Genomic DNA, 22,588 nt, shown 5'->3' on the forward strand with positions numbered 1-22,588 from the left:
TTTTGTTCCCAAACTGGCCTTTAGGAGGTCTTAGGTGATTTTATTGTAAGAGTGTGAGCCACAGAGGTCATTTATTTCACAGGACTGCCAGCCTGGCTTAATGTACTACACAGATGACACTCCCTTTGGAGCAATTAGTCCAGGGTCAGAATAAACACTAAGAACCTGACTCTAGGGAACAGCCCCAGGTTCCTATAAAGACCTACCTGTGTCAGCGTCAGAGCACCAGCGCCAGCCCTGTGTGGCTCTTACTCAAATTCCTCTTCCTGGGACGTGATGGCATATTGACCTGGGAAATAGACTGGGTTGAAGAGATTTTGAAATATAGAAAAAAAAAGACTCTTAGCATGAATAATTTTTAGCAGAAATTACTTTCTATAAAACAAAGAGACTTTTAGCAGAACTTACTTTTTTAAAAAAGACTCTCTACCCCTGGTCTTGAGGCTAGGTTCCCAGGCTGGGGCCTTGGATAGTTCTTCAAGGTTGCAGTTGTTTCCAGAATGTTTTTCCCTGAAGTAACCTTATAGATAAGTATTGTAAGAGAGCTTGTTTCACTGCTTTGTTTTACTGCTATGCTTCCTCTCCTCCCCATTTCTCAATCAGTATGTAATTTTATCTTTAAAAGCTAGCCCCAAATTGTGTTCGGGGCTGCATTGATTTGGATTACTTAGGTCTCCATGAGGTTGCTGGCATTAAAGATACCTTAATTTGGCTACTTAATTGTGTGTGTGTGGCAAGATGTCTGTTACTTGCTATTCTAATACAACAAGTTCATCGTGGAAGCTGGACTCTCTGGGCTGGGCCAGTGCTTATCCTCACTGCTCTGAAGAAGGGCAGGTGAAGCCCACCCACCTCCACCCAGGCTTCCCTGGGAGTGGCACAAATTGCTGGGGTCCAGACATGCTGTCCTCCTGTGCCATGCCACTGAAGCCCATCTGCCTGAAGGTGCGCAAGAGAATGAGGGTGCACATGCCCCCAACTGCTCTACCTCCATAACTCCCAGCTCCCAGCCAATTGCACACCTTGCCCTGCCCCACCCCACCCGGGTTGCACTTTCGTTTGAGGGGGGACCCACGCTGTCGCGGGAAGCTTGGGGATAGGCTGGACGTAGCTCAGTGTGGAGCGGGCCAAGGTACAGTGTGCCCTCCAATCAGCAGGAGACCCCTGATTTCGTCTTGAAAGAGAGGAGGCCCGGCATGTTGGAGAAGGAGCCAGAAGTTCATGAGCAGTGGGCTCCGCACTCAGGGCCCTCCCTTGTCCGGAGGCAGGACAGAAGCCTGAGCTTGGATGGCCCGGCTCCTTTGGGAGGCTGGGCTACAGCTCTTGTAACCTGTATATAGTTTCATAAACCAGTGTCACCCAAATAAGTTCATTTTTAAAAACTGGAGAAAAAAGCCGCCCTGTGGTGCCACATTGACTGAGAGAACTCAATATGCGTCGTGCTTAGCCTGCGAATCTCAGCTTGCAGATTTTTTGAATAACCTGAGAACATCAGTGTTCTGCGCAGAAACGCATAATGTTAGTACACTTTAAGCCTTCCTACAAATCAGAGGCCATGTTCCTGGCCACACATGAGTGTGTGTACTTCATAAAAAAAAGGAAAATATCTGATATACAGAGTGAAACAATAGGCTTTCAGATTTTTTATAAATTTATAAAAGCAATGTTTTAATTGGGTATTCATTTCAGGTTGGAGAAATATGGAAAAGCCGACAATTATGATGAAGTATAGAACATGATCATAGTGAAATGGGGCTGTTCTCTAGGCCCTCCAAAACTCTATCATTGTCAAGAAGATTCACTCTTAGCCCTGTGCAACAACAGGCGAGATGCTGCTAAATCAATGGGAATCTCTTGGCAATGTTTTCTCTACAATTTCAGTTTTCAAAAACAGCAGCAGACTCAGTATACTGGCTCTTTATCCTGTTCCCTCATGGTGGCTGTACAGGTTGCTCTGCCCACCCTGACCAAGACCTCTATAGGTCATGACTCCATGTCTCACCCTCTTCGTGTCCTGGAAGCCCAATCTCTGCATCTTTCAAGATGCCCATAAATGCTGTGCGTCTGCCTGTTAGCTTTCTGACCGCTGGGTGGGGTGGGAGAAGGGAGCCTGAGATGTCACAGCCAGTTCTGTGCCCTGACGGGAAAAGCAGCAGGGCAGCTGCTGTCACTAGCCCACAGAGTGACAATGCCAAAACTGAGATTCTGCCCCCACTTTGATTTGCCCTGATCTCAGGTATGACTGCTATTGTCATGGGATTGCCTGAGCCACAATAACTGTATGGAGGGCAGGGGGTGTGATACTTGGGGGGTCCCTGTTACATTTGGCTGTGTCCCCCAGGTGCTGGCTCTAAAGTGTGTGTTCTTGGGTCCCTCATAGATGTCCATGACCTTGGCTGCTCAGCTGCATGACTCCATGGAGGTCATCAAAGCACTCATAAATAGCAGGGCTCATCTGGACTTTTGTGCCAAAGATGGGATGATGGCCCTGCACAAAGCTGCCCAAACCAGAAACCAAGTGTCCCTGAAGGTATATTCTGAGTTATTCCTACATGGGTAATGCCCCCTTTCTATCTGATTCACTGGGTCTTCCCCCACATTACCCCCAACTTACAACAGCCACCCCACATGACTCCAGAATGTTTCGACCAGAGTTTGGGAGTATGGGCTGCTTTTCTTAGCGTTTCCTTGATGTTCTTGCTTTGAGTATCTGCTGTTCACAAAGCTCTCTTTCCTTTCTGTTTCATTCCCAGGCCTGGGAGACCAGGGCTGACCCCTCCATGGGAGGAGGCCACAGACCTGGCCCACTGCCTCGCTGCCTCACAGCCCACAGGTCTTGGGAGGTTCATGTCAGGGTATAGATTTCACTCACCTCTTCTTCCCCAAACTGTCCTGTGTGCCTGCTCTACTGGCCTGGCACCATGTCTGCAGAGCCTGTAGATAGGAGAGCGATGCCCCAAGCCCCTCCTTCATTAGAGCCCCTGGAAAGGTGAGGGGACACTCAGCTGCAGGCCAACCTCAAGGTGCTTCTCTCCCAAGTCACGGATTTTTCTACTTCTGTCAGCTCCTTATTGCCAGGGGGCATCCTCAGAAATCACGTGTTTGTGATGAGGCTTGCAAGTTCCTTTTCAGTGCACACGGAGAGAGTTTTGTGCTGTATTTTCAGGCATGCTTTTTTTTCTCCTTACAAATGACATCCTTGTGTTATTGCTCTCCACTGGTACATGAAGCATCAGAGGGCAAAGGCAGGTCTCTGAGGGACCTCCTCATGTCCACAGGGTCTCCTCATCTCTGAGGTATATACTCCCTCCTGCATGCCTTGTGCATGGCTTTCAGGGCATGAAATCTCATTAATGTTGGGATGTCCTTCATCCTGGGAGGCCCAGGGAAAACACAAGACCTGAGCGCAAGGTCAGCCTTGGCCTTGGTGGGGCACATGGCCTATGAGCTTCTTTCTTGTTTCTCACCTTGAAAAGGGGGCTATGAGACCCATGAACATCTGGTGTGTTTCTTAGACCCTTTCAGAGCTCAGAGCATCCCCGGATCATAAGGACAGATATTGGCTGACACCACTATATCACACTGCCATTGTTGGGGGCGATCCCTACTGCTGAGAGCTGCTTCTCCACAAGTGCATGATCATCTGGTGCAAGGATGAGGAAGGCTGGCACAAGATCCACCAGGTACTTGCCTGTGCCCTGTGCTCCTGCACACAGCCCCCATCCGACTGTCCCAGGTACCTGCACCCCGTGTTGCCCACACACAGCTCTCCATCCTTTCATCCCCAAACAGGGTGAATGCCTTGCAAGTCAGATCCTAGTGTTTTGTTTTCCTGACACAAAGTTTCTAACACATTTGTATCAGTCACTAGCATTTAAATATCTGGGGATAGGCCCTGGCCGGTTGGTTCAGTGGTAGAGCATTGGCCTGCGTGCAGAAGCCCCTGGTTTGATTCCTGGCCAGGGCACACAGGAGAAGCGCCCATCTGCTTCTCCACCCCTCCCCCTCTCCTTCCTCTCTGTCTCTCTCTTCCCCTTCCGCAGCCAAGGCTCCACTGGAGCAAAGATGGCCCGGCGCTGGGGATGGCTCCTCGGCCTCTGCCCCAGGTGCTAGAGTGGCTCTGGTCGCAACAGAGTGATGCCCCAGAGGGGCAGAGCATCACCCCCTGGTGGGCAGAGTGTCGCCCCCTGGTGGGCGTGCCGGGTGGATCCCGGTGGGCGCATGCGGGAGTCTGTCTGACTGTCTCTCCCCGTTTCCGGCTTCAGAAAAATACAGAAAAAAAATATCTGGGGATATTTACCTAGAAATATACATTCCTGACATCTCTGGAGTAACCAGATCAGGCAAGTCTTTTGCATTTCTGCACTGCAAGTGTACTCAGAATGAGTGAGACTGGTGTGTTCAAGGGTCATCCAGGACGAGGGTGGTGGCTCTTTTGTAACTGGGGTTGGTCCATGACTGCCATGAACATTATTATTGTTGGCAGCTGCGGGGCCAGGAATGAGCTGCTGAGGGGACAAAGGGCCATAGAGCTGAGACCTCGTCAGTGACCACAGCTCCAGGTCTCCAGGCCTTCACTGAAGAAAGTCCTGGAAGGAGTCACCCTTCCAGCTTGAGGCAGTGGCATGGGCAGCAGGGGATGAGCCTGCACTCTGAGCCTGGACACAAGTTTGACCAAGTGTGGGCTGGGGTTGGCCTCGGGCACAGCTAAGTAGAGGAAAGGCGCAGGAGTAGGGCCTCAAATTCCCACCAAGAGTCACTTTCTCTTCATCAGGGCGATGACCCAGTAATTGCGCTACAACGGTGAGGGCAGGGACCGTGGCACACATGCCAGGGTCAGATATGGGTGGGGTAGTCGGAGCTCATGCTCAAGGTAGCTGGTCTGTATTTGAGAAGCGTGCTGGTGGGTGAGGTTCTTTTTTTTTTTTTTCTGAAGCTGGAAACGGGGAGAGACAGTCAGACAGACTCCCGCATGCACCCGACCGGGATCCACCCGGCACGCCCACCAGGGGCGATGCTTTGCCCACCAGGGAGCAATGCTCTGCCCCTCTGGGGCGTCGCTCTGCCGCGACCAGAGCCACTCTAGTGCCTGGGGCAGAGGCTAAGGAGCCATCCCCAGCGCCCGGGCCATCTTTGCTCCAATGAAGCCTTGGCTGCAGGAGGGGAAGAGAGAGACAGAGAGGAAGGAGGGGGGCAGGCTGGAGAAGCAAATGGGCGCTTCTCCTATGTGCCCTGGCCAGGAAGTGAACCCTGGTCCCCCGCACGCCAGGCCGACGCTCTACCGCTGAGGCAACCGGCCAGGGCTGGGTGAGGTTCTTATTCTTTCTAGAAACTGGCTCATTCTGGGTCAGCAAGGCCCCAGATGTCAGAGTGCTGAGAACACAGAAAATAGGAAAACAGAGATAGCAGCCAGATCCAGTTGCAGGGGCCCTCAGGCTTCTGTGTCCCGACTTTGGAGCTCAGTTCTCCCCTCCCTTTCTCCCCAGGCACATGTCTTCTCTGCATGGGGCCCTCACTCTTGAGACTCCCTTTCCTCATTGAATTCATGTGACAGTGGGGGCCACCTCACTGATCTTAGGGACACCGCCCTGAGATGCAGAGTGACTGCGTAGGGTAGGGTTGTAAGGTTCCTGGCGTCACTTCCTGAAGTGCTGGTCTTGCGCTGGGTTTTGCTCCTGAGACCCCTTGCATGGATTCCGAGCTTCACAGCACTGAAGCCACAAGCCTCTTGGCTCTGGCCCCCACAGCTAGCTCAGCCTCTAGAGGCCTTAACCCAGTGTTTCCTAACGTGGGGCCCACACCCCACAGGGGAGCAATTCGATAGTTAAGGAGGGCAATTTGAAAATGGACTCCACACGACTTTAACTCTTTCACCCCAGGCCATTTAAATGCAATGCTAGATATCAGTGCCAAATTTAACAAAATATGCAATTCTTAAATAATTGCGGTAAATAATTATTAAGTATAATTTCATTTGACGAGACCAAAATATCAACTGGGTGATTGGCGTCGTCAAGTAAACTTTGTCCTGGGTTCACCGCGGAGCATGTCGTCTGCCACGGGGAACCCCGGACATTTTAAAAACGCACTAAACAACACAGTTATTCTCACCTAATTGGCCCACCGCAACTTCTGTAGTGTTTCACATAATTCAGTTGGTGTTAATTTGAAATAAATGTCAGTCAAAACTGTTGTAAAAGCTCATTGATTTAATAAATATACATATATATATTGTATAGATATAATTGGTAAGTATTTGATTTTATTTTTATCAATATTAAACTCTTCATTAAGTATTTCTTGCATCAGGGCTAGAAAGCGCTAATATTTTATAAATATTATTGGGGCTATAATAGTGCATGCACAACAATTTTAATTTTAGAAGCATAACTTTCCAGAAAACTTTGTCAAGTGGAAAAAATATAGATACCTTTTGATTTGCGGTGGTAGTGTAGTAAATGTGTTATATACATTTAAATAAATATGAATTTTTAGTATACATTTATTCTATGTCACATTGAATATATTTTAACATATATTTTAATATTAGTTTTTAATTGATCTTATTTTTATTATAGCCCATAGTAAAAAAACTCGTCAATATTCGGAGGAATATTTAAAGTTTGGGTTCATACCCACTGTTCACGATGAGCAGATTCCTTTTTGTCTTTTATGCCAGCAATGCTTGACCAACGAATCAATGAAACGAGGTCGTCTTGAGGTGCATTTGAAGGCAAAACATAGTGCTCATATTAATTTGGATTTGAGTTACTTTAAAACTTTAAAGAAAATTTTTGAAAAAAAACAACATTAAAGTCTTTATTTACTGCTCATACTTCAACTAATAATCATGTTCTTGAGGCTAGTTATCAAATTTCTTTATTCATCGCTAAAACTGGAGAAAATCACACTATAGGAGAGAATATAATAAAACCATCAATATCAGCATTTCTTAAAATGGTTCTTGAAAAAGATGACAAAGATGTAAAAGCTATGCCACTCAGTGACAATACTGTTAGCAGAAAAATAGACAAAATGAGTGAGGATATTGAAAAACAACTTATTGAAAATCTGAAAACAAGAAAATTCTCCTTGCAAATGGATGAACCAACTTTGAGAGACAGTGAGGCAGTATTGATAACTTACGTAAGATATATTGATAAAGGACATTTTGCTGAAGAAATGTTGTTCTGTAAAAGATTAGAAAGCACCACTACCTCCAAAAATATATATATAATAAGCTAAAAAACTACTTAGATGTCAATGATATACCAATGAAAAATATAACATCTTGTGCTGCAGATGGTGCTCCCAATATGATGGGCAAGAAAAATGGCTGCTTAAAATTGATGAAAGATGTGAATCCAGAAATGATTCTTGTGCATTGTGTTATTCATAGGGAAAACTTGGTAGCTAAAAACATCTCGCCTGTTCTGAATGAAGTATTACATACAGTAATAAAGTGTGTTAATGCTATTAAAGCTAGTGCCAAATGTGAGCATCTTTTCAAGCTATTTTGTGAAGAACAAAATGAAGACCATGTGAGACTTTTACTTCATACTGAAGTAAGATGGCTATCTAAAGAAAACTGTTTGAAAAGATTTATGGAACTGTTTGATACTCTTAGTGATTTTTTAAGCGACAAACCTGAAATGAAGTATCTGTTAACAATAGATGGTAAAGCATTTGTCAGTTATTTAGCCGATATCTTTGAAAAACTAAATATATTAAATAAGCAACTTCAAGGAACAAATAAAACTCTTGTCGATGCAAAAGCAAAGATATTTGGTTTCATTACCAATATTGAGTTATGTCAGAAACATATTAACAACAAAAACTTGAAACAGTTTCATTGGCTCCAAAAATGTGAAGTAACTGATACCATTTTACTTGTTATTGTCAATCATTTGAATATTCTATCAGCTGATTTAAAAGAAAGATTTTCTGATTTAAAACAAATTGATTTCCCAACATGGATGATGCAGCCAATGTTAGTGGATTTGTCTGATATATCAAATTTGCAGTATCAAGAAGAACTCGCAGAATTGCAAAATGATGAGTCAGTTAAAGCTTTATTTAATATCAAAGGAGCAATGGCATGGCTTTGTGAGGAAACAGAAATCAAATACCCAAATTCAACCAAATGTGCAAGAAAACTATTGCTACCATTTCCATCTTCATTTTTAGCTGAATGTGGATTTAGTGCTGTAAATGATTTACTGGTAAAAAAAAAGGAATTGGCTGGATATAACACAACGTGGAGACTTGAGACTAAAGCTAACCAAATTGGAACCTAATATAAAATCTCTGTGCAGCAAGCATCAAGCGCAAGGATCACACTAAATTAAAATAATAAATTAATATAGAAAAATCTGTATTAAAATTATTTGGAATTTAAATTTCTGTTTTTCATTATATGTTTTGAAATTTTACTTACTGTGTTTTGTTAACAATTTCATAGTGATTTTTTCCTAGAACCTATCATTTATATTTATTAAGTGAACAAATCAATTTTTTAATGTTAAAAATTATGTATGTTACATAGGGGGGGACATAAAAATTTTAGAAAGTTTAAGGTGGGGCATGGCACAAAAAAGGTTGGGAAACACTGCCTTAACCTGTGGGATCTGTCCACCGCCCTCTAGTGGTCGGTCTCTTTTTCACAGGAATTTGGGAAAGCCCTTTTCCTACTGAAGAACCTGAGTTAGCCGGAAAAGTGACTGCAGGCAAGTCACTGCTTCCTGAGCCCTGCTGTCTTTGTCTCCTGGCTATGGCGATGCCAGATTCTGGCAAAGTACAGTAAACTGTGCTGTCCTCCTAAATTTTCATCCTCCCTGTTAGCAACCCAGACACTGCATCATCTTTTATTACCCAAGTGTAATTTATCTCTACCTCTTAAATGAGTTTAAGGGGCCCAGAGAGGATGAGTAACTTGCCAAGGGCACAGGGTTACACCTGCCCATGTGGCTCTCCAACTGCTCCCACAGGAAGACTCTAAGTTTCAAACAGAAGCCACCCTGATGTGACAGTCCACTTGGGGCAGGAGGACATAGAGGGGTAGACGAGCTTTGTATGCTTGCAGCGGGGCTGGTTTTCTGGCTCTGCCCTTTCAGGAAAAGCACCTCCAAGTCCTGGGGTTTTTGGGTTCTGCAGTGAAAGTCTGTCCCTCTGTCTAGCATCCTGGGATGTTGTCAGCTCCTTCCCAGCCATCTGTTTCCTTTTCCATTCTGGGGATCCTGGGTGCCCACAGCCAGGCCTGCCCACAGGTGTTGCAGAAGGCTGGTCTACTCTCCTGGACATTGTGCAGGCCAGGTGTTTCATTGCAAAGGAAGCCACTCTGGTGCACCCCTTGCAGGCGACAGAGCTGGGTGCTCTGCTCCCTGAATTCTGATCCAGAAAGAGAGCTTTTTTGAGCTCCTATCTGCAAAGGATCTTAAAAGTTCTCTCTCAAATTACCCTAGTATTTTTTCCTGATTACAAAGGAAATACCCATTCAACACGGAAATCTTTCAAAACCAAAGAAGTATAAAGAAGAAAGTACTAGACAGCCAAATGCTTCCCCACAATGCAAGAACTCCAAGGATTCACTTTTTAGTTTTAGTTGTTAAGTAGTTTCAGGCTCACCAACACACCTTTACTGCTTGCTGGTTTCCGCCAGAGGAACGGTGCGTCCAGCTGTCTCAGGGTTTGAGGTCTCTGCAGGGAGAGGGCAGCTGCTTGGCGAAGGATCCTCTGTGTGAGGCCAGCACATTTTACCAGCCCACATTGGGTGTCTCACTCCCTCTCTCCCTCTCTGAGTTTGTCTGACACTGTTTTGGGGATAAGCGAGAGTGTGTTGTGGCTGGGTGTTATGCATCCCCGGTTGAAACTCCCTCTCAACATTGCCTGGGTCACCTGAGCAAGTGAGTTACCTTCTCTGAGCTCGTTTACTAATTTCTCAAGTTGGAGATTCCTAGAGGTCTCCGGAGTGTTTTGTGAAAAAATATTATATGCTGTAGGAGAAAAGCCCAAGTGCGGTGTGGACCTAAATACCTGTGGTGATGGCACTGAACCAAGCAGACGCAATTTTTGTCCACCTATGGTGCAGTGAGTGTTTGTTGCTCCAGTTTCATTGCACAACCCCAGGGGGCGCTGTTCTGCTTGCTGAGAATTCAAGCTTGTAGGTGTACTACAACAAGTATTCAGCTAGTAGCAGTAGAACGCTTGAGGGAAGAAGCGTCCTTTTCTGTAATTTACACCAAATTGTGTGGTTGGCTAGTGACAGGGTGGGTGCCCTTCCTAGTTGAGGTGAATCCCAGACCTCATGGGCGGCCTTTTCCAAATGCACATGCCCAGGAGATTTGCAAGTGGGAGATCTAGGATGCAGCCCCACCATGTGCATTTTCCAAAAAGCATCTCAGGAAAATGTTAAGAGATGTGAGTATAAGGGATGCCATTCTATCCCACATTCCTGTTACTCTGACCTCTGTCAGCCCTGTATGCTGATGACTAGAAACCACACCACCCTTTTCAATAAAAGAAAGAAGGGTTAGCATGGCCTATCTTGGGAAGGACAAACATCTTACTTGGTCAGCTTGGAGGTCTCTGTATCAAGCCAGTACTAATTTCTTTTTATAATCTGTAAGTGGCTATTTCCACTTCAGATTTCCATAAGAGAATTTCTACTTGTCCTTCACTCAAAGATCACATGTGATTTTTGCCAGTTGTCCCCACAATGTCTCCTGAGTAAAAGGACCCAGTCTGGGGTCCACACTAAATCCTCTGGTCGGCAAGAGTCTGTCTGTGTTCCCTTGACACTTGTGAGACCCCTTTGAAGATAATGGGCAGCTGTTTGGGAGCATGTTCTTTGATTTGGGTTTGTTCCATGGCTATGTGACAATCGGGAGGGCATTGGCACTTTACCCCATGGTGTGCAATGAAAGAGATGAAAGAGGTCAAGAGCATTAGGGAACATAAGACAAGAGGACCCACAATGACTGCACTGATGCCCAAAAGGAAGCCCCTGCCTTGTGTGGGATGACAGAAGGCACCAGGGTGGACATATCCCAGATACAAAGAAAATAGCTGGCCAGACGAGTTTGCACCTGGAGAACAGAGCTTCAGGGCATATGCTGCCCCTCTCAAAGCTCAGTGATGCATTAATTATAGACAAAGAGGAGAGCAGAGTTCAAAATGTACCTCCTCAGAGGACACACAGCCATAGTTGATAGTGTTCTCAAGTGTGGACAAGACATAGAGTTGTTACGGTGTAAACACAGAGGACATATGGTGTGACCCGAGCCTGAGACACAGCTATATTGGGCTGAATGACCAAGGACACAGTCTTGTGTTCCCTGGCAGGATATCAGTAACTAATACTTAAATGGGAATAAATCAAGACAGAGCCTCAGGACTGTGCTCTTTAGACACAGGAGGGAAAGCCCTGAGAAGCCACTCAGTGTGGACTGTGGCTGGGGTGTAGATTGGGGTTGGGTGGAGTGGTAGTTCTAACATGTGTGGAAGGGCCTGACTTTTCAAACCCTCCATCCAGATGTACGACTTTCACGAAAGTAAACTTGACTTCATCTTTTTAAAGAAAATAATAGTCCCCCTCCCCCAAACCAGGATCTCATCTTTGCCCGTTGAACTCCTATTCATCCTTCAAAACCAAAGCTCTATCTCTGTGGGCTGTGTTCCTACACCTTTTGATTCCCATGTTCCTTAATTTGTGTTTTTTACTTATTTTGTGAGGATGGATGATGTCCGCATCAGTTCCCCCAGATGTACTGGAAAGTTCTTTGCAGGGAGGATGTAGGCTCTGTGGCTGGGCAGAATAATTCCCTGTAACTTCTCAATCTGGCCACTAAGTGGCAGTGACAATATGGGCCAGTTCAGGACAGGTGTGCTAAAGGCTGGGAGTCCAGGGTGTAAGATGTTTACAGATGAGCTGTTTCTGTCCCAGAGAAACATCTGCTCCCTGCTTCCCACCAGGACACTACTCCCATTGTGGGAGCTGTACCCTCAGCACCTAACCAGCCCCAATGGCCCCATCTGTTCATACAACCCAAGGGTCTAAAGGGGGTCAGGCTTCCACCCAGGAGTTTGAGGAGGGAACAGACATCAGTGCGTAACAGACAAGTTCAGGTGCAACATTTCAAACATATTCAGGATGTTGAGCTTGCTCTATTTGCTGTGATACTTCTCTCCTCCAAGTTTCACAACATTTCACTGTCAGCGTGAATCTGCTCTCAGCTCAGAGCTGCCTTGGGAGCAGGCATGTGTGCACATGTGTGTGCCAAGCTCCATGTCTGCACCATGCGTGCAGTTAGATATCTGTCTCATTCATCAGGAGACATTCCAGAGCAGGGGTCAGAACCTATGGCTCGTGAGCCAGACGTGGCTCTTTTTTTTTTTTTATAATTTTATTTTTTTAATGGGGTGACATCAATAAATCAGGATACATATATTCAAAGATAACAAGTCCAGGTTATCTTGTCGTTCAATTATGTTGCATACCCATCACCCAAAGTCAGATTGTCCTCTGTCACCTTCTATCTTGTTTTCTTTGTGCCCCTCCCCACCCCCTATCCCTCTCCCATTCCCCCCTCCCCCCCGTAACCACCACACTCTTATCAATGTCTCTTAGTTTCACTATTATGTCCCACCTACGTATGGAATAATACAGTTCCTGTTTTTTTCTGATTTACTTATTTCGCTTCGTATCATGTTATCAAGATCCCACCATTTTGCTGTAAATGTTCCGATGTCATCATTTCTTATGGCTGAGTAGTATTCCATAGTGTATATGTGCCACATCTTCTTTATCCAGTCATCTATTGATGGGCTTTTTGGTTGTTTCCATGTCCTGGCCACTGTGAACAATGCTGCAATAAACATGGGGCTGCATGTGTCTTTATGTATCAATGTTTCTGAGTTTTGGGGATATATACCCAGTAGAGGGATTGCTGGGTCATAAGGTAGTTCTATTTCAGTTTTTTGAGGAACCACCATACTTTCTTCCATAATGGTTGTACTACTTTACATTCCCACCAACAGTGTATGAGGGTTCCTTTTTCTCCACAGCCTCTCCAACATTTGCTATTACCTGACTTGCTAATAACAGCTAATCGAACAGGTGTGAGGTGGTATCTCATTGCTGTTTTGATTTGCATTTCTCTAATAGCTAAAGAAGATGAGCATCTTTTCATATATCTGTTGGCCATTTGTATTTCTTCCTGGGAGAAGTGTCTATTCATATCCTCTTCCCATTTTTTATTGGATTGTTTGTTTGTTTGTTGTTGAGTTTTATGAGTTCTTTGTATATTTTGGATATTAGGCCCTTATCTGAGCTGTTGTTTGAAAATATCATTTCCCATTTAGTTGGCTTTCTGTTTATTTTGTTATCAGTTTCTCTTGCTGAGCAAAAACTTCTTAGTCTGATGTAGTCCCATTCATTAATTTTTGCCTTCACTTCTTTTGCCATTGGAGTCAAATTCATAAAATGCTCTTTAAAACCCAGGTCCATGAGTTGAGTACCTATGTCTTCTTCTATGTACTTAATTGTTTCAGGTCTTATGTTTAGATCTTTGATTCATTTTGAGTTAATTTTTGTACAAGGGGAGAGACTGTAGTCCAGTTTCATTCTTTTGCATGTGGCTTTCCAGTTTTCCCAGCACCATTTATTGAAGAGGCTTTCTTTTCTCCATTGTGTGTTCTTGGCCCCTTTATCAAAAATTATTTGACTATATATATGTGGTTTTATTTCTGGACTTTCTATTCTGTTCCATTGGTCTGAGTGTCTATTTTTCTGCCAATACCATGCTGTTTTGATTGTCGTGGCCCTATAATAGAGTTTGAAGTCAGGTATTGTAATGTCCCCAGCTTCATTCTTTTTCTTTAGGATTGCTTAGGCTATTCGGGGTTTTTTATAGTTCCATATAAATCTGAAGATTTTTTGCTCTATTTCTTTAAAAAATGTCATTGGAACTTTGATGGGAATTGCATTAAATTTGTATATTGCTTTGGGTAATATAGCCATCTTGATTATATTTATTCTTCCTAGCCAAGAACAAGGTATATTCTTCCATCTCATTATATTTTTTTCTATTTCCCTTAACAATGGTTTATAGTTTTCATTATATAAATCCTTTACATTCTTTGTTATGTTTATTCCTAAGTATTTTATTTTTTTTTGTTGCAATCGTGAAGGGGATTATTCTTTTGAGTTCCTTCTCAGTTGTTTCATTGTTGGCATATAGAAAGGCTATTGACTTCTGTATGTTAATTTTGTATCCTGCGACCTTACTGTATTGGCTTATTGTTTCTAGTAGTCTTTTTGTGGATTCTTTGGGGTTTTCGATGTATAGGATCATATCATCAGATACCTTTACTTCTTCTTTTCCGATATGGATGCCTTTTATTTCTTTGTCTTGTCTGATTACTCTGGCTAGAACCTCTAGTACCACATTAAAAAGAGTGGAGAGAGTGGACAACCCTGTCTTGTTCCTGATTTAAGGGGGAAAGCCTTCAGTTTAGTGCCATTTAATATGATGTTAGCTGATGGTTTATCATATATGACCTTTATCATGTTGAGATATTTTCCTTCTATACCCATTTTGTTGAGAGTCTTAAACATAAAATTGTGTTGTATTTTATTGAAAGCCTTTTCTGCGTCTATTGATAAGATCATGTGGTTTTTTTTTCTTTGTTTTGTTGATATGGTGTATTACGTTAACCGTTTTACGTATGTTGAACCATCCTTGAGATTCTGGGATGAATCCCACTTGATCGTGATGTATTATTTTTTTAATATGTTGTTGTATTCGATTTGCTAGTATTTTGTTTAGTATTTTAGCATCTGTATTCATTAGAGATATTGGTCTGTAGTTTTCTTTTTTTGTGCCATCCTTGCCTGGTTTTGGTATGAGGGTTCTGTTGGCCTCATAAAATATGTTTGGAAGTGAGTGACGTCACGGAAATGGCGCAGTGAGAAGCACGTCCGACAGCTCTCCCCTAAATCACAACAAATTTATCAACTAGAAACAGAAAAATTTAACCTCGGAGCATTCCGGAGTTCCACACAAACTGAAAGCAAAAGGACTGTTATCACTTGAATCTGAGAGACGAGGGTGTGGAGGAAGCTACCGCAGCGACGCTCATTCAAGCCGCGAGGGAGTGCGCCTGCGGTGAGTCAGCCCATATACTTGGGAACCGCGAGCCGCCGCGAGCGGCCGACGCGAGCTGCCACCATGAGCCGCTGCGAGCCGCCGCGAGCCCCCGCGAGCCGCCACCGCGAGCGGCCGCCACGAGCCACCGCCGCGAGCTGCCGCGTGCACGCCCGGTCCGGTTGAGCACCGCTGACGATCCCAGCGGCCCGCACACTGCGAGTGGGGGTCGCCGGCCACCAGTGCCCGGAGCGCCCCATTCGCGCGCATGCCTTGGGCATTCCACGTGCCCAGGGTGCCCTGCTGGCCCGCACACCCAGGGGGCTCCATTATCCTGCGCCTGGTGCGGTCCAGCCGCCAGCGGCGGGGCGAGCGGGAGAGGCTTGGGAGATTCTCTCTGTGGGCGGGGCACCTCACCCAGCCATTCAAGCTAACAATCAAGCGTTGGGGGAGGGGCACGCACAGGCAGCCTAAAATACCTTCCGAAGCACAGCTGCGACCCAATCACTGAAATTAGCTTAACCCATAAAATCTATGCACCCACGGTTCTAATTGATAAGATCTCTCTCAGTTCAGTGATCTAAGACAAGAGGCGTGATATTTTTTAGTGCCTCTCACTAAAGGGGCGGGGGCAACTTCTGATTGATAGAGCCTCCATATTCAGGGATAAACGCTAACAAGAAGGACTTGGCAGATAATAAGGTCTATACTACACTAGTCGTAAGCAGAGACTAGTGCCTCTTCTTCCCTGCAAAAACAGGGTACAAAGTGTGGAAAGCCTGGGTTGAGAGGTCCAACTAAATGATAGGTGCTGAACAGTCACCTTGACAACAATTGACTCCCACCCCCGCCTGATTACACTGGAGGCCCTGACTCTCAGAGCCTTTCCCAAAGCCTTGCACTGAGTGGGGATAGAGTGGGGATTTCCCAGCTCTTTGAGCCTCTTACTCCCCAGGCAGAAGCAGTTGCAGCCTTATAGCTGGATCACCAGGCTGCTAATTCAGAAAGGGGGGACTAGGAGAGAGAATCCAGGAAAGCAAACTCTCTCATCGTTGGACCCTGCAAACGCCAACAAGCCTTTACTTCCAGCAAGACTAAAGCCAATTATATGACATTGCCATAAAATCCCATCAACTGCAAATCCCTACCTAAGAGTGACACAGGGGCAGAGCCTGGGGTACAGAGTCACTGACTAGGAAGAGGGAGAGAAAAGAAAAAGGAAGAAGTTAACCTCTCAAAATCAAGAAAAACCCACAGACTTTACAACTTGATCCACTAATTTTTGTTGTTGTTGTTGTTGTTGCTTGTTTCTTCTATCTTTTTGCCTTTATTTCCTCCACCTCGGTCCTTCTATTCTCTGCCCATCTTATGCTTCCCCTTTCTTGAACTACACTACCCATGAGTGTTGCATTTTATTTTTCTTCTTCATCCTCACCCTCCTTTAAGGTTATACTCCAAAACACTTAACTCTCACTCTCTCCTCTTTTGTTTTTTTTTTTGTCTTGCTTTATTTTGTTTTTTTCTCCTCCTATTTTATTTCTTCCTTCGTTTTTCTCTTTTTCTTATTTTTTCCTTTCTATTCGTTTTTTCTTTTCTCATTTTACTTTCCTCCCATATAATCCTCAATCACGAACAAATTAGTTAATTTGGGACTCAAGGCTTTTTTTTTTGTTTTATTTCTCTTTTTTGCTTTTGTTCTTATTTTTTTTTCTCTTGTTTGTTTATTTTTGTGGCATTTTGGGTCCTCCCAACCCAAGGTCTCCATTGTATTTAGTCTTCGCTCCACTTAATACAACAGATTTTTACTTATTATTTTTATTTTTTCTTATTTATTATTCTTTTTTGGTCCTTTTTTCTGATTCCCTCTTATCCCTCTCATTATATCTCTTAGTTGACCATCACTTACAAGCTAATCATCTTATGCTTGTCTAAGATTTTCTTCCTTTTTTTTTTTTTGCATTTAGTAGGTCCCTACTCCCTTTTTTTGCCCCTTGAACTCTTCACCCCAAATCAGGCCCTCCATTATAGGCACGATATTTCCCTGAGGAGGGGAGAGGAGGGAAAGAGAAGAGAGAAATAAGGGGGAAATAATAAATTATTACTGTTTTTTTTTGTGGGGTGTTTTACCCTTTTTTTTTTTCTTTTTACTCTTTATTAATTCTAATTAGTGCTATCAATAAGACCACCCTCAGATGCCGATAAGAAAGAGGAAATAGAATATTATGGATACAAAAGAAAGAGAGGTAACACAAATAGATGTGGAAAAATCTATGGAGAAAAGACTTAACATATTGGAAGCCTTGGAGCTAAATGACAGAGAATTTAAACTAGAAATCTTAAAAATACTCAGAGATATACAAGAAAACACAGAAAGGCAATATAGGGAGATCAGAAAACAACTCAATGAACACAAAGAATATATTACCAAGGAAATTGAAACTATAAAAACAAATCAAACAGAAATGAAAAACTCAATTCATGAGCTGAAAAACGAGGTAAAAAGCTTAGCTAACAGAACAGCCCAGATTGAAGATAGGATTAGTGAAATAGAAGACAAACAACTTGAGGCACAACAGAGAGAAGAAGAAAGAGACTCAAGAATAATAAAAAATGAGAAAGCCCTACAGGAATTGTCTGACTCCATCAGAAAGAATAACATAAGAATAATAGGTATATCAGAGGGAGAAGAGAAAGAAAATGGAATGGAGAATATACTCAAACAAATAATAGACGAGAACTTCCCAAGCCTGTGGAAGGAACTAAAGCCTCAAATTCAAGAAGCAAACAGAACACCAAGTTTTCTTAACCCCAACAAACCCACTCCAAGGCACATCATAATAAAGATGACACAAACCAATGACAAAGAAAAAATTCTCAAGGCAGCCAGGGAAAAGAAGAGTACAACATATAAAGGAAGGCCTATTAGATTATCATCAGATTTCTCAGCAGAAACTCTACAAGCTAGAAGAGAGTGGACCCCAATATTTAAAGTCCTGAAAGAGAGGAACTTTCAGCCACGAATACTATACCCATCAAAGCTATCCTTCAAATACGAAGGAGAAATAAAAACATTCACAGATACAGAAAAGATGAGGGAATTTATCATCAGAAAACCCCCACTCCAGGAATTACTAAAGGGGGTTCTCCAACCAGATTCAAAGAACAAAAGAAAACAACACCACAAGTAACAGCTCCACCAAGAACACAATAAAACCAAACTTAAACTGTGACAACAAAGGAAAAAAAGGGGGGAGAGGATGGAGATTAACAGTAGCAAAGGATGATGAAGTGCAGAAATACTTATAAGATAGGGTACTACAATGAATATGGTAGGTACCCTTTTCATTACTTAATGGTAACCACCCTTAAAAAAACCACCACAAAAACACTTGACTTAAAAAAGGTAGCAACAGAGGAAAGAAGTATGGAACACAAACAAACAAAAACAAATGATAGAGAAACAAAAGAGAAGAATCAAACTAGATACAAAACTAACAGAAAGCAATTTATAAAGTGGCAGTAGGGAACCCACAAGTGTCAATAATTACACTAAATGTAAATGGATTAAACTTACCAATAAAAAGACACAGAGTAGCAGAATGGATTAAAAAAGAAAATCCATCTATATGCTGCCTACAAGAAACACATCTAAGCAACAAGGATAAAAACAAATTCAAAGTGAAAGGCTGGAAAACAATACTCCAAGCAAACAACACCCAAAAAAAAGCAGGTGTAGCAATACTCATATCTAATAATGCTGACTACAAGACAGAAAAAGTACTCAGAGACAAAAATGGTCATTTCATAATGATTAAGGGGAAGTTGAATCAAGAAGACATAACAATCCTTAATATATATGCACCAAACCAAGGAGCACCAAAATATATAAGACAGCTACTTATTGACCTTAAAACAAAAACTAACAAAAATACAATCATAATTGGAGACCTCAATACACCGCTGACGCCTCTAGATCGGTCATCCAAACAGAGAATCAATAAAGATATAGTGGCCTTAAACGAAATACTAGAACACCTGGATATGATAGACATCTACAGGACACTTCATCCCAAAGCGACAGAGTATACATTTTTCTCTAGTGTACATGGAACATTTTCAAGAATTGACCATATGTTGGGCCACAAGACAATATCAGCAAATTTAGAAAAATTGAAATTGTACCAAGCATATTTTCTGATCATAAAGCCTTGAAACTAGAATTCAACTGCAAAAAAGAGGGGGAAAAACCCACAAAAATGTGGAAACTAAACAACATACTTCTAAAAAATGAATGGGTCAAAGAAGAAATAAGCGCAGAGATCAAAAGATATATACAGACTAATGAAAATGAAAATACGACATATCAGAATCTCTGGGATGCAGCAAAAGCAGTAATAAGAGGAAAGTTCATATCACTTCAGGCCGATATGAACAAACAAGAGAGAGCCGAAGTAAACCACTTAACTTCACACCTTAAGGAACTAGAAAAAAAAGAACAAAGACAACCCAAAACCAGCCGAAGAAAGGAAATAATAAAAATCAGAGCAGAAATAAATGAAATAGAGAACAGAAAAACTATAGAAAAAATCAATAAAACAAGGAGCTGGTTCTTTGAAAAGATCAACAAAATTGACAAACCCTTGGCAAGACTCACCAAGGAAAAAAGACACAGGACTCAAATAAATAAAATCCAAAATGAAAGAGGAGAGATCACCACAGACATCATAGAAATACAAAGAATTATTGTAGAATACTATGAAAAATTATATGCCACCAAATACAACAATCTAGAAGAAATGAATAAATTCCTAGAACAATACAACCTTCCTAGACTGAGTCATGAAGAAGCAGAAAGCCTAAACAGACCAATCAGCAGGGAGGAAATAGAAAAAACTATTAAAAATCTCCCCAAAAATAAAAGTCCAGGCCCAGACGGTTATACTAGTGAATTCTATCAAACATTCAAAGAAGACTTGGTTCCTATTCTACTCAAAGTCTTCCAAAAAATTGAAGAAGAAGCAATACTTCCAAACACATTTTATGAGGCCAACATAACCTTCATACCAAAACCTGGCAAGGATGGCACAAAAAAAGAAAACTACAGACCAATATCTCTAATGAATACAGATGCTAAAATACTAAACAAAATACTGGCAAACCGAATACAACAACATATTAAAAAAATAATACATCATGATCAAGTGGGATTCATCCCAGAATCTCAAGGATGGTTCAACATACGCAAAACGGTTAACGTAATACACCATATCAACAAAACAAAGAACAAAAACCACATGATCTTATCAATAGATTCAGAAAAGGCTTTTGATAAAATACAACACAATTTTATGTTTAAGACTCTCAACAAAATGGGTACTGAAGGAAAATATCTCAACATGATAAAGGCCATATATGATAAACCATCAGCCAACATCCTATTAAACGGCATAAAACTGAGGACTTTCTACCTTAAATCAGGAACAAGACAGGGTTGTCCACTCTCTCCACTCTTATTCAACGTGGTGCTAGAAGTTCTGGCCAGAGCAATCAGACAAGACAAAGAAATAAAAGGCATCCATATCGGAAAAGAAGAAGTAAAGCTATCACTTTTTGCTGATGATATGATCCTATACATCGAAAACCCGAAGGATTCCACAAAAAGATTATTACAAACAATAAACCAATACAGTAAGGTCGCAGGATACAAAATTAACATACAAAAGTCCATAGCCTTTCTATATGCCAACAATGAAATATTAGAAAACGAACTCAAAAAAATAATCCCCTTCACGATTGCAACAAAAAAAATAAAATACCCAGGAATAAACATAACAAAGAACGTAAAGGACCTATATAATGAAAATTACAAAGCATTGTTAAGGGAAATCGAAAAAGATGCAATGAGATCGAAAAATATTCCTTGTTCTTGGGTAGGAAGAATAAATATAATCAAAATGGCCATATTACCCAAAGCAATATACAAATTTAATGCAATTCCCATCAAAATCCCTATGAGATTTTTTAAAGAAATGGAACAAAAAATCATCAGATTTATATGGAACTATAAAAAACCCCGAATAGCCAAAACAATCCTAAGGAAAAAGAATGAAGCTGGGGGCATTATAATACCTGACTTTAAACTATATTATAGGGCCACGATAATCAAAACAGCATGGTATTGGCAAAAAAATAGACACTCAGACCAATGGAACAGAATAGAAAACCCAGAAATAAAACCACATATATATGGTCAAATAATCTTTGATAAAGGGGCCAACAACACACAATGCAGAAAAGAAAGCCTCTTCAACAAATGGTGTTGGGAAAACTGGAAAGCCACATGCAAAAGAATGAAACTCGACTACAGCCTGTCCCCGTGTACTAAAATTAATTCAAAATGGATCAAAGACCTAAATATAAGACCTGAAACAATAAAGTACATAGAAGAAGACATAGGTACTAAAATCATGGACCTGGGTTTTAAAGAACATTTTATGAACTTGACTCCAATGGCAAGAGAAGTGAAGGCAAAGATAAATGAATGGGACTACATCAGAATTAAAAGTTTTTGCTCAGCAAGAGAAACTGATATCAAAATTAACATACAGCCAACTATATGGGAACTGATATTTTCAAACGACAGCTCAGATAAGGGCCTAATATCCAAAATTTACAAAGAACTCATAAAACTCAACAACAAACAAACAAACAATCCAATAAAAAAATGGGAAGAGGACATGAACAGACACTTCTCCCAGGAAGAGATACAAATGGCTAACAGATATATGAAAAGATGCTCAGCTTCATTAGTTATTAGAGAAATGCAAATCAAAACTACAATGAGATACCACCTCACTCCTGTTAGATTAGCTATTATCAACAAGACGGGTAATAGCAAATGTTGGAGAGGCTGTGGAGAAAAAGGAACCCTCATTCACTGTTGGTGGGACTGTAAAGTAGTACAACCATTATGGAGGAAAGTATGGTGGTTCCTCAAAAAACTGCAAATAGAACTACCTTATGACCCAGCATTCCCTCTACTGGTTATATACCCCAAAACCTCAGAAACATTGATACGTGAAGACATGTTCATTGCAGCACTGTTCACAGTGGCCAAGTCATGGAAACAACCAAAAAGCCCTTCAATAGAAGACTGGATAAAGAAGATGTGGCACATATACACTATGGAATACTACTCAGCCATAAGAAATGATGACATCAGATCATTTACCGCAAAATGGTGGGATCTTGATAACATTATAAGGAGTGAAATAAGTAAATCAGAAAAAAACAAGAACTACATGATTCCATACATTGGTGGAACATAAAAATGAGACTAAGAGACATGGACAAGAGTGTGGTGGTTACCAAGGGTGGGGGGGGGGGAGGGAGGACATGGGAGGGAGGGAGAGAGAGAGTTAGGGGGAGGGGGAGGGGCACAGAGA

The 22,588-nt window shown here is 42.2% G+C and overlaps 1 pseudogene; it reads right to left on the reverse strand.

The window, feature by feature from the left end:
* The window catches only part of LOC136311731 (tetratricopeptide repeat protein 24-like), a 192,242-nt pseudogene that overhangs the window by 72,171 nt on the left and 97,483 nt on the right, over window positions 1–22,588 (reverse strand).

Source organism: Saccopteryx bilineata, chromosome 8 (genome assembly GCF_036850765.1).
Source record: "Saccopteryx bilineata isolate mSacBil1 chromosome 8, mSacBil1_pri_phased_curated, whole genome shotgun sequence".
Taxonomy (NCBI): Eukaryota; Metazoa; Chordata; class Mammalia; order Chiroptera; family Emballonuridae; genus Saccopteryx; species Saccopteryx bilineata.